Source organism: Grammomys surdaster, unplaced genomic scaffold (assembly GCF_004785775.1).
Source record: "Grammomys surdaster isolate TR1022 unplaced genomic scaffold, NIH_TR_1.0 843, whole genome shotgun sequence".
Lineage (NCBI taxonomy): Eukaryota > Metazoa > Chordata > Mammalia > Rodentia > Muridae > Grammomys > Grammomys surdaster.
This window is the reverse complement of record NW_021605262.1, coordinates 213,785-226,614: the sequence shown is the minus strand read 5'-3', so window position 1 is coordinate 226,614 and position 12,830 is coordinate 213,785. Positions and strand designations below refer to the sequence as shown.

Genomic DNA, 12,830 nt, shown 5'->3' with positions numbered 1-12,830 from the left:
TCTGACTCTGGTCCTACTGTCTCTCCTTCTGATGACCCCTTCAATAACATTGGCTTCACCTAGGTATCCCAGGATACTCTTCCTAAATTTAACAACACCAAAAATATGCCTAGTTGCTGGCAGTTTGGCTCTGTTGATATGAAACCCTTGTTTGAGCTCTATCATTACACAAAATGGAGTGGACTGGCACACGCCTGTCATCCCAGCACTTGGGATGAGGAAGCGGGAGAAGCTTGTTCAAGGTGACATCCAGCTCTGTAGTTCTAGGCCAGCCCGAAGCACATGAGACCCTGCTTCAAAAACAAACAGAGAAGTTCTCACTTGATATGTAAAGTAACACATCCCATGGATCCCATGGATTTGGAGGGTGATGGTTTTGTGGGATCTGACCACTTTTCTGTTTATTCCCGTAAGAACTCTACACACAACTTACTCCCTCTCCCTGCAAATTTAGAAGCTGTCCAAGTTAATCGGCAAAAACCCACACTGTTTGTAAGTCAGTATGATTTCCAAAACCTCTGTCTCTGGTGCTGACTCTCCATGGGTTTCCTGGAGCAATCCCTGGGAGTGTTAATGAAGAGGTTCCTTATCATGAAGGAATTCTAGATGAAAGTCGTAAATGATCACTTACAAGCATTAAACTGCACTTCTAGTTATGAGAATGCCCTTAAAGCTGCCCCGAAGTAGCCCTGTCCTTACCCTACTCTGCATTAGCATTGGCGAACAGAAATAAGCAGCCACCCTGGCCCGGGTTTGGGTTTGTGTGACCGTTGATGAAGTGTGGTCTGCAGAGTCATCTATCCTTTCATGGTGCGTTAAGTTTTAACAGCACAAGCTTCACGATTTGTTAAGACAAAAGAATTTAACCAAGAATTCTGTTCCTGTGGCTAGTTAAGAGCAGTGGCTGTTCATCTAGAGGACCAGAGTTCCATTCTCAGCTTCCATATGGAAGCTCACAACCACAGGTAACTCCAGTTTCAGGGATCCAACACCTTGTTTACTCTCCATGGCAAAGCACACATGTGACACAAACACATACAGGCAGACAAAACACCCATGCACATAAAATAAGACCCATCTCTCTGTAGTCAAGCTTGTTTTTTATCAGCAGAATGGACAATGTGCGTGTGCGTGTGCGTGTGCGTGTGCGTGTGCGTGTGCGTGTGCGTGTGTGTGTGTTTGTGTGTGCGTGTGTGTGCGTGTGTGTGTGTTTGTGTGTGCGTGTGTGTGCGTTTGTGTGTGTGTGTGTGTGTGTGTGAGAGAGAGAGAGAGAGAGAGAGAGAGAGATACACTGACCAGAAGGATCATTGTTCCCCCAAGACTTTCTCAGCATTACAGTTAAGCCAAGACGGCATCTCGATAGTGGTCCGCCCTCATAAAGTCAAGCTGGACATGGGAAAGCAGGAAGAGCTGGAACTGGTGTGTGCCCCCACCCCCACTGCAGCTCCTGGAGGACTGAAGTTGCAAATTTTCTTGCAAAATCAGTTTCAGAAACTTGATCATACAGTGCGCCCAACAGAGACAGCAGAACATGAGCAGCCGGAGTCAGCTTGTTCCATGTTTATAGTTTGGCTGAGGTATGCCTGCTCTGCTCAACTCCTGCATCTGCAGAAACTGGTAACTAAAGGCCCCCTGGTCCTGGTAACTAAAGGCCCCCTGGTCCTGGTAACTAAAGGCCCCCTGGTCCTGGTAACTAAAGCCCCCCTGGTCCTGGTAACTAAAGGCCCCCTGGTCCTGATAACTAAAGGCCCCCTGGTCCTGGTAACTAAAGGCCCCTGGTCCCGGCTTGCGCTGTGTCTGCTTTAGTAAGTGTCCACTGTTGTCTTTGGTGTCTCCTCCCTGACAGGGGCACCTAGCATCTATCCTTTCTGTCACAACGTTTCATTTATTTATTGCTTGAGAATTTAATACATCAGTATGTGTTTTGATCAAATTCACATCCCACTACCCTTAGATTTCTCCCATAGGCTTCAACCAGGATTCCCTTCCAACTGCATTTATTCTGTTTCTAGGTCCACCGAGTCCACTTAATGCTGTCTGTATGCACTTGTCTGCAGGGCCATCTACTGGAGCGTGTGCATTCTAAACTGCTTTCTGGTTGGATTTAAACTCTGCTTTACAACACAGAACTCATGCCTCATGCTATTAAAGGGTCCGAGACCTCACAACTGCCTAGGCCATCAGCTCTAGAGGAGAACCAGCACTCATATTCTGCTCAATGGGCATAGAATTAAACTGCTTCTTGAGTCCCTACTCCTCTCCCTATGGGCCAGTGTAGCTCTCCTTCCTAATCAGAGGAACTTCCTGTTCCCTCTTCAGAAATGATCACAGTACACCTTTCTCTTTGGTGTGCCACAGCTCTGCAGGAGCTGGCCATTCCTGTTTATACAGCAGTCGTTACTAGAATATAAAGCAGTGCAGATGACAACAGGTACTTTGTTTCACGGTTGGGAAGAAAATGATTGGAGATCTCCCAGCAGAGGTCTCTTTACTTTGTCTGCCCTCCCAAGCCATCAGGATAAAACAAAAGGATGACTTGAGTCGTTTCTACTCCACTACATGATGTCGTATTCTCAGGAAACTCAGAAGTCAAATTAACTCCGGGAGAAATTAGTCAACATTCTTCAAGACAAGTGATTTAGTCAAAAGAAATGAGACTTTACCCATATTTAGAGATGACAATAAAGGTTGTTCTGTGAAGATTCTTCAAAGGGAAACAGAAAACACTCAGTGAAAGATCGAGGGAAATGGAAAGAAGATACTAAAACTCACCACCTCGCCTTGTTGTCTAAGGAAGAGCAGAAGCATAGACGATTCTACAAGTTCACAGAGAGCATTGGCAACTGTGTGGCGATTTTTTAAAGACATTGATGTTCCTCTAAAATAAAAAAAATAATAATAAAACAAGAGACTGTCTTAATGATCAAGTGTATGTAAATATCTCTTTCTACCATGACAGTCAAACGTCTAAGGGTGAATTAAAACTCCAGAAGTTGTCTCTGTGTGAGAAACCTCAGCAACACCTTCTGCCAGTCAGAACATCCCCGTCTAATGAGAGAAGCATCTGACAATCTGTCTATACTCCAGACTGTGACAAGCTAACACTGTTGGTAATATCTAAAAGATCTCGGAATAGTGCCCTACGAAGAACACCGGCTTTGCTGTTGCTGATGTCCTGGAAACTTCCAGCATTTCAGGGAGATGACTTCTCATTCTTTATGATGGGGTGACTTGACACTTTCAGAAATGTGTAACAGGAAAGGCATGATCAAATGGGAAAAGCCAAGTTGATGTGAGTAAAAAAAACAATAGAAAGGAATTTTTGAATAATTAATATTTAGACACCAATTCAAAACTTGGCCATTCTGGTTTTACCATCCATTCCTCTGATGTCTGTCACCTACAGGAGAAACTGTGGCCCCTTTTCAAAGGCTTCTGTGACCACCACCATGTTTTTGTTTTTATTTTCTTTTTTTGCTATTAATCATAAGTATAATATTAGAGTTTTTTACCAGGAAAGGGGACATTTTGGATCTGTCATCACAGGCTCACTGTACATTGTGAAAACCACTAATAAGAGGCTTACTCTACATTGTGAAAGCTGCTAAACCCACATATTTGATGGTCGGTTAACATGGTCACAGACCCTCCCCTTCCTTCTGTGGTATGCTCACTCAGCCATCGCCAGTGTGGCCTTCCCCCTTTGTAGGTCCCGTTCATCCCTACAGGATGGGGACTGTAGTTCCCCTACTCTGACTTGGAGGTCAGGGAAGATCTAATGACCGACCATACGAAATAGCAGCACAGTGTTTCCTCATAGGAGAGAGGACCTCACAACAGAGTGGAGCTCGGGAGAGGGAATGAATGTGGGTCTGGGAGTGATTCAAAGAAGCTTTCCTCAAGAGAGATTTACTTGGAGTGTTTGGAGCAAGCAAGCACTGCCCCCAGGTACTTGGACTGCAGCTGCCACTAGGGAGAAGTTGGTGCTATACATCTGCATAGTATACCCAGGGTAGAAGATCGCTGAAGTGAATAAAATACAGAACATCCAGATGGCTCGCGGGGAAGGGTGTGAGATGTGCACCCACAGGACCACTCCAGACAGATATCTACAATAATCCCCTCAAGGAAAGGAGAGACCGTCTCCAAGGTGAACCAGCCCTGATTCTAAAATGAGAAGGGAAAGCTTACTTTTAAAATAAGGGCAGGGTATGATTATGCAAAGTCATACAAGTCAAGATAATAAGGCGGGTAAGGATATCAGTCCAGTATGTCAAAGGCTAAAGGAGTCAGGGTGGGAAGAGCAGTCAGCAGTACCCTCTAGTCAGCACACACTAGTGTCTTCCAGGAGCCTAGAGCAATCGTGTAAGACATTAAAAGATGATGAAATAGCTGGGGTTTTATAGAAAAAAAATGGGAGATTTAGAAGAGCCACACAGTGAGCATGGGACTCCCTCCCCCTCCTTCCCTCATTCTTACCTTCTCTGATATGGTGCTGGAGTATATATCCCAAGGAGAGAGAAATGGTATAAAGACACATCTGTGAACCACAGACAACTTGTCTCCTGAAGGGGACGGCTCTCATTTTCTAAGTAGCTCTGAAGAAGAGCAAAGAATGCAGAATACTGTTTGCTAAAGGCTTCTCACACCCCACAGGAATCAGTGATGTGTTCACTATTGTAGTGCATATCATTTTTGACAATACTGTTTCAATTATGTATTGTCTATTCCCAGTGTATTTCATACATTTTCTGATGGATTATGATGTGTCTTCTCACTTATTTCTTCTTTTATTCAGAATCATTCATTTTATGGAAGGGATAGGGAGTAATATTGTTTCTCCCTATAGTATTACACACTGCTGTGTGTAATATATTCTATATATTAGATCCACTCTGCTATTAGCTAACAAAGGTTATAGGCCAGGTAAATCAATTAAAATGTTACTTAAAGATAAATGACATAAAACCTATGAAAGAAGACAATGCATTCACAAGACTATAAGGGAAATAAAGAGAAGTGGTGAAGACAAAATCTCAGGCATCAGTGAAGTTTGAAGCTTTGCTTTTGAAGCCAGTGAAGTTACATCACAAGGGCAGTGTTGAAAACAGCCATTCAAGCCAGGCTTGGGGGAACACACCTTAACTCCCAGCACTTGGGAGGCAGAGGCAGGCATCCTGGTCTACATAGTGAGTTCCAGATCTGCCAATGAACCTGCCTCAACAACAACAACAATAACAACAAATCAATTTACCCACATATAAAAACTCTGCATATCAGTGAATGTAGTATTATAACCATGCTCTTCCTGTCCATATCCCCCCATGGAGCAGAAAAGCTCAACTGCCTTCTAGGATGAACAGATGAAGTAACTCAGGGGGATGGGGAGGGGGAGTATGGCTCAGAGACTTCCTCCATCTGGTTTTAGCAGATCAGCATCCTATAGGTAGACCACAAGTTCCTAGGTGACAAGGGCTATGATTTCACATTCTCTGCTCCTCGTGCCTCCCAGCATAGTAACACCATCTTGGGAAACCATCCTACATTTCTGCTTCTCTCTTCTGACTCCTGTCATTAGATATTCAAAACCTCATGGCTATGCTGAAGGAGCCCAACCACAACTCTCAGACACTTTCCCATAGTGAAGCTCACCTAGTCATTAGTCATAAGAGTGATACTTGGCTATTTCAATGTTCAAACAGTAAACAAAGGTAGGTAGCAGTGTTAGAAATCCCCTGTCCTCCAGACCCGAGCTCTTTCCCTACTAGTCTCTAGCCTTATTTTGTCTGACTGATGTCTGTAAACTTAAGTTTGTGTAGTCTGTTACAGAAGCAGTCTGGCTCTTCCTTGAAGGTAGTGTGGGCAAAGAACTTATTCATGTATTATAAGTTATATAACTTGTATATCAAAGAAAGACTATAATCTTGAAGTCATAGCAGCCTGCTGGATAAATCTGCTGAAACACACACACACACCACACACACACCACACACACACACCACACACACACACAGATACACACATATACAGCCCACACACACACACATACACACATACATACACACACACATAGATACACACACACACACATAGATACACACACACACACACATAGATACACACACACATAGATACATACACGCACACACACTCCAGATCTTTTTTCAAACCCTTGGTTCATTGATACAGTCATGATCCCAGTCTGCAAGAGGATGAAGCTTTAAACCGAGATGTTTGTGTTGATGAGTACAATTCTTGACCTATTTCATATCTGGGCTGATGAACCTCAGTAGTAAAGCAAGGCCTGGCTTTGTACTTAGAAGTGGGTGTCACAGTGGCTCTTTCAAGACACAAGGCAACATGAGGGTGACTGGTTCTCACCATTAAAGAGAACAGAAGCTCATGGGCGACTGAAAACAAAGGCCCTGGTGATAGGATGCTTTCTTGGGAATTTTCGTCCTGAAAAGATAGTGACGGAAACGTAAAGGCTTTGTTGGAAAACAGGAAAAGCCTTTCATTAATGATTAATACTTCATCAGCTCATATGATGAATGATGAATGCAGGAAATCCCACCCCAGAGAGGATCGATGAATCTCTCAAAATTGCAGATGACTAATGGTAAAAAAATTAAACTTGTCTTTAATTCAAGTTTGAGGTTTTATGTGTTTTATGTCCTCAAGGGAAAATGCTTTTCATTTCAGGACTGCATATAAGCCTTTACAGCCACTGTCTTTTACTTTGTGTGAGCTCACAATTTTATCTGACTGGGAAAGGAACATTATCAGATTGCAGCATGAAACAGGCCAGATCAAGAATATTATTATGCATAAAAAGAGAATATACAAATTTCATGGTAGTTTAGCTTTGTTCTGTATAAATTGAGTTTAATAATTCTATTTCTCGTTATCTATCTTTACCCATGAAAGAGATCATGATGGTCTGTGTTGTCTGGGTCTGAGGGGATCATGGCTGATGAACCCCTCAGCTGGTGATGGGTTTGGAAAATACATTTTTTTCATGGGTCATAAAAAGTTTTGAATTTGGAGGAGATCTTTTTCCTTATTTGGGGTAACCATGAAATATGAGGAAGGTGGACCCTGTTAGCTCATCATTGGCTCATATCCTTCATCCACCTCTCTCTCAGCAAACTTCTCTGGAATCCATTCATCACTTTGAATCCACCAATTATTATGGGTGTCCCAGTGAAGAGCCAAGCATCTAACAGGGAGCAAGGCAAAGAGGATTTTGTGTCATGGGGAAATCCAACTACCCATTTCATCTGCCCCAAGATTCGAAGATTCTATAAATCTCTGTCTAAGTCTTTCTTCAACTCATGCTAAAACTGACGTTATACAAAATGAAGAAATAAAGCAGAAAACCCCAGCATAAAGGATGGCATTGGTGATCATGAGGCTAGACGTTAATCTATTCTGCCGTCCCTTGTTGGTGAGTTTTCTGTGCTCTGCTAATTTAAGAGGTCCCAGGAGTCTCATCTTACTTTTAACTTCCAAAATTCAACTATATGTACGTATACATAGAAAAATACACAGATAGCCCAGCGTGGTGGTCTGCACACTGGAGACATTGTGAACTTAGCGGTTATTCTATCTATAAAGCTGGATAGCATGATCTCCAGATGGTACCAAGGCCTAGGAGATTCCTAAGGAGACACTGGCCTTCAGTCCATGTTGGAAATCTGAAGAAATGAGTCTGGTGCTAGCAGCAGCAGCATTAAGTACATTCCCCCCAAGAGGAAGTGAAGCAAGTGCGAATTCCTGCTTTTCCCTTGAACCTTTTTGCATCCAGGTTCCCAGCTAATAAGCACCTCTTATTGTGAAATAGGTCATCCTACCTCACTCAATACCCCATGGAAACCCCCAGAGGTGTGTCTCATGGGTGATTTTATGTCTCATCAAGATTACAATCAAAACTAGCTACCATTGATTTGGGTTACAGGTCATCAATAAAGTTCTTGTCTAGCAAGCTGTAGGCCTAAGATCAAACCCCAGTTCAAAAAAAAAAGAGATAAGTTAGCCATTATATTATTATAGGTTGAGATTTAAAATGTGTGCCAACACATCTGGCTGCTTAAATGTTCTCCCAGAATACTGTGTATTTGCCTACGGTTGGGCAAAGTCCTCTAGAATATAACCCAACATTGAGCATTCCCTACTTCATACTCTGCTAAAACTGAAAAATGGGGTAATTGCATGGCTGCTTCTGAGCCTTTATAGGGTTAAGAAATCCCAACTTGAACAAGTCATCATATACATAATCCAATCACTTTCAAACACCACTGTTAGTCTCCTTTAGTTGAGATCTACTTTATTCATTCAGAGTTGCCTACGTGAACATGAATCAAGGTTGTTCCCTTTTTCAGTGATCAAGTCCAATCTGTGCTGCCCATATATTCATGGGTGTGGGGCCTTCCACTTGGGTGTGGTCAACCTGTAGTTGGCAACATTCTTAAAGAAAATTGATTGAGATATCAACTGCCAATAGTTCCTCGGTGAGGGGTAGGACTGCATGTTCGCCTCCCCTCTCTATGCTGGGATTTGGTCATGCATGAACTCACAGGGTGCTTGCTCACACTGTCATAGCTGCTGTGAGTTCACATGTGCAACTGCTCTACTGCATCCAGAGGACACTGCCGCCTGGTGTTCATTTACCTTCTGGCTCTTCTAGTCCTTCTACCCTTTCTTCTGCAGTTAGCCTTAGGAGGAGACAGTTCGATAAAGATGTTACGTGTAGCAGTGAGCATTCTGCACTCTCTCATCCTCTGCTGCTTGTCCAGTTGTCGGCCTCTGTGATGATCATCGTCTACTGAAAACAGAAGCTTCTTCGATAAGGGTCGAGCACTGTCTTAATCTATAAGTACAAAAACAAGTCATTAGTTTAATATTATATGTGTTGCGCACAATAACGGTGGCAGATTCTTTCTTAGGACATCATAGCTCACAGGGGTTCACGGCTGGTTACTATTTTTTCTCTGACAGTATGCATAGTGCTTTCCAGCACCGTGAAAACTTCCCTGATACAGATGTAGCTTCCAAGGCAGTACTAAGTACAACTTCATATTTTCATTTCTGTGACTCAAATGCATAGTGTCCCTTAAGTTTTGAATTCTGGAGCATAATCAGTAATGTTTGGGGATCTATGGGACCAGTGGCTAGCAACTCTACAAAGACAAAGCTATTTCTGGCACTGGGCTCTGGAATTGTTACATCCTGGAATGCATTCGCCAATTCTTGACAATGTAATTAACTTTTGTCTCAATGATCCCAGTAATGCATGTCTATGGTCTTCTTTTAATGAAGTGAGAAAGATATTTTCTTTTTGAGCTGTCTGGTCAATGATATTCTCCTTCTTGCTTCCTCTGGCTCACCACTTTACTTCTTGGAAGAGAGAGAAAGAGAGAGAGAGAGAGAGAGAGAGAGAGAGAGAGAGAGAGAGAGAGAGAGAAAGAGAGAGAGAGAGACTAATTTTTTGTGTAACACTTCTTAATGTCTATGCTCAACTAGTATCTAAATGCATTGATCAAATGGACACATTTTATCCTGCATGTGTAATGGTCTGTCTCTGGGGGCTCTGCTGGCTTTGGGAGTAGATACTTGCTTATTTCTTTGTTTATTGAAAACCGATTCTGCTCTCATACACGACATTCCAACCACAGTTTCTGCTTCCTCCACTCTTTGCCAGTATGAATGAGGAATCTTGAAGTGCCAATTGTACCATTTCAGTTTTTTGATCCTTTTGCCCTTGTACAAATCCTTTTAGGTCATTCTTCCTGTTCCCACCACCACCACCAATCTCGTTAGGACACCCTCAGGGATGCTTTGTCTCAGTATCTGTGTTTGTGAGCTTTCCTAGGTCATAAGTTTCTAGTCAGTCTGTCTGAATTTATTACCAGCTTTCAAATCAGCTGTAGTTCTGTTGTGTACTGTATGGTATTTGTTTCTGTAGACATTTGGTCATTAATGCAATAGATGCAAATTGTCCAAATTCCACCTCTGACTGAACCACATTCTTCCATCTCTGTTTCCATTTCAGCCGTCCCTTTACCCATCCCAATCCTAAATATCCCCTTTCCTACCTCTATTGTCTTTGTTTTGTCATCTATACCATTAGGTGCTGTGCCTGTGGTTTCCTCTTTGTCGTGGACACAGCTCCTCTCATGGTTTAACTTTCATGCTCTGAGACTAGTCAGATTCATACCACATAGAAGCAGCCTATTAATCCTCCCAAGGCACAGTTAATACCAGGAGAGGCTGAGCCTGTTAACAGCTTGCCCTAGTTAATAATACAGTGTCCCTAACAGATGTCCCCTGACTTATGATTGAGAGGTGATGTTATGTAGTTGTTATGAGCCTGACACTGAGTCCTCATGGCTTAGTTTTAAATCCTTTTGCACCTTTGACACCCGAGTAACTGTAGGAAAGTTACTTCAACATTTTACCCCTCATTTTGTAATATGTAAATAAAAGATGGCCATATACTTCATTTGGAGTTCCAGTATATATTTTTTATCATCACATAAAAGATCTATGTCTACCAAATGTATTATATTTGAGTTTTACATGGCCAAAAAAACAGGTGATAGTAAATGTCTCTGTTACTTTTTCTGTTGGTATGAAGATGTTGGTATCTTAGCAAAAGCAACTTAAGAAAGGACTTGTTTTGTCTCACAGTTCATGGTATGGAAATCAAGGCAACAGGAACTTGAAAAAGCAGTTGGTCAACTTGGACCTGGTCATGGAATAAAAAAGGAACAATGAATGCCTATGATCAGATCATTTATACAGTTCAGGATTTTAGACTAGGGAGTGATGCCACCCACAATAACCAGATGGTTCCATCTCCTTTAAACTAATAAGATAACTCCTAACAGTAGTGTCCAGAGTCCCATCTCCCAGATGATTTCTAGGTCTTGTTAAATTGGCAACTGAGGTTAACCATAAGAGAATCATACAACATGTTATATCAGGACAGAGGCTGTTCTGGTTAGCTTTATACAACTTGAATAAAGCTGGAGAAGTACAAGCTGAGAGGAGGAAACTCGTCAAGAACATGACTGTATCAGATAACCATAGGCAAGTCTGTGGGGGCATTTTACCGATTAATAATTGATATGGGACCACTGTGGTTGAATTGGGGAGGGGCTGGAAGACACTGAGTTCACAGTCTTAAATGCCAATGTCTCTTTCTAGCAAGAGGGAAATAAAAATCGTTAGAGACATGTCTTTGTGTTAGAAAAAATTATGGATAAATGATAAGACTCTCCAATGAAGAGCCTGAATCTTCATTTATTCAATAGGCACCTAAATCCCCACAGCAGACAGAACATTCTTTAATATTAAGGTAAGAGAGATCATGAAAGCTGCAAGGGTGGAGGAGGGAGGGAGAGACTAATCTACCGCTACAAGACAAGTCAGATCTGCTTCTTTTTCAACCACAGTAGATGTTAGACACTGGGAGAGCCAGGGTATTAACACTAATGAAGCCTAGTGTTTTCATTTAATGTCTACATGCCAAGTCAAATCAACATTTGTACATAGGTTAAAACCAATGCTTCAGGGTGCATATGGATTTAAGAAATCCACCATCCATACAAGTTAAACAAAACAGGATTATTTTAAGCTTTACTTCAGTAAGACAGATTATCATTTCAAATTAAAAAAAGAGGAAAAGTTGGGGATAAAATGAGCATTGTAAGAAAATTAGCTATTAAAACAACAATTGAGACTAAATTGTTATTAATGTCAAAATATCACTAAACAATGAGAAAGATAAGTCTGATTTATTAAATCCATGGTTTTACCCTGGGAATTATCAAACTGACGGCTATCTCATCTAGTAGACCTAACTGTATGTTTGTACATAAATTTTTAACTACAAAGTATCTATATAAATAATTTATCTTATTGTTTTAAATATGAATACTCTATGTAAGCACATCTAAATAATTTATTCAATTGGGTTTAAGTCACATGAAATGTCTACCCTTTAATCTCCTACAGCTTTCAAGAAGAAGACAGATTTTTATGTTCATCAAAGTGGACCATGAGTTCCTAAATTTGAAAAGGTCACATGTGATAATTCAGATTTTTGTTACCAAAGAGACCAGAGACTTTATATATATAAATAAGACATCCTCGTACATTGAGTCCAACGTGCCAAGCCATGGATCTTTTCCTTCTGTCTGTGTGTGGGGAAGCCTCCATTTCAGTCCAGTTAGAGGATGCTTATTTGGTGTGAACTGTGCAGTTGTAGAAGTTTAAACATCTGCAGTTGCTATGGATGGACTGTCCTTGACAATTGCTGGTGTTTCCTGATGTTGTCTACTTCTTTCCTGAAATATTTGAAGTACAAAGAAGTGGATCCCCCTTTCCTTCCTCCTTCTGCTGAAGGAGACAGGGGACATGTCAGAATGCTGAGAGAATCGATTTAAATGCTGTCTGGGTTCAGTCTCCTCGTGTGTAAAATGAGGCCTCCAGACTATTGTGAGTAGGTACCTTCCTGACAAACCATCCATGGGTTTACATTTTTCTAAAATTATTTTCAATTTCTCATGAACTCTTAAGGAAAGGTGATATGGCAGGTTTCTTTTTCTTCATATTTTTAACAATAAAACAAATTCTGCCTTGGATGGGTCTTTTTCCCCTTATGCTTTAATTCTTCCCATATGTAGACTTTCACTCTAACCCAGAGGTTATAATGTTCATCTATTATGTCATATCATGGAGTATTTTATTTTATTTTATTTTATTTTATTTTATTTTATTTTTAGTTTAGTTTAGTTTAGTTTAGTTTAGTTTAGTTTAGTTTAGTT

General features: G+C 41.3%; 1 protein-coding gene across 1 annotated transcript in view; it reads left to right on the top strand.

The window, feature by feature from the left end:
* Adcy2 (adenylate cyclase 2) overlaps nt 1–12,830 on the top strand; it is a 354,940-nt gene that overhangs the window by 196,395 nt on the left and 145,715 nt on the right. The gene's annotated exons all lie outside the window — the stretch shown is intronic.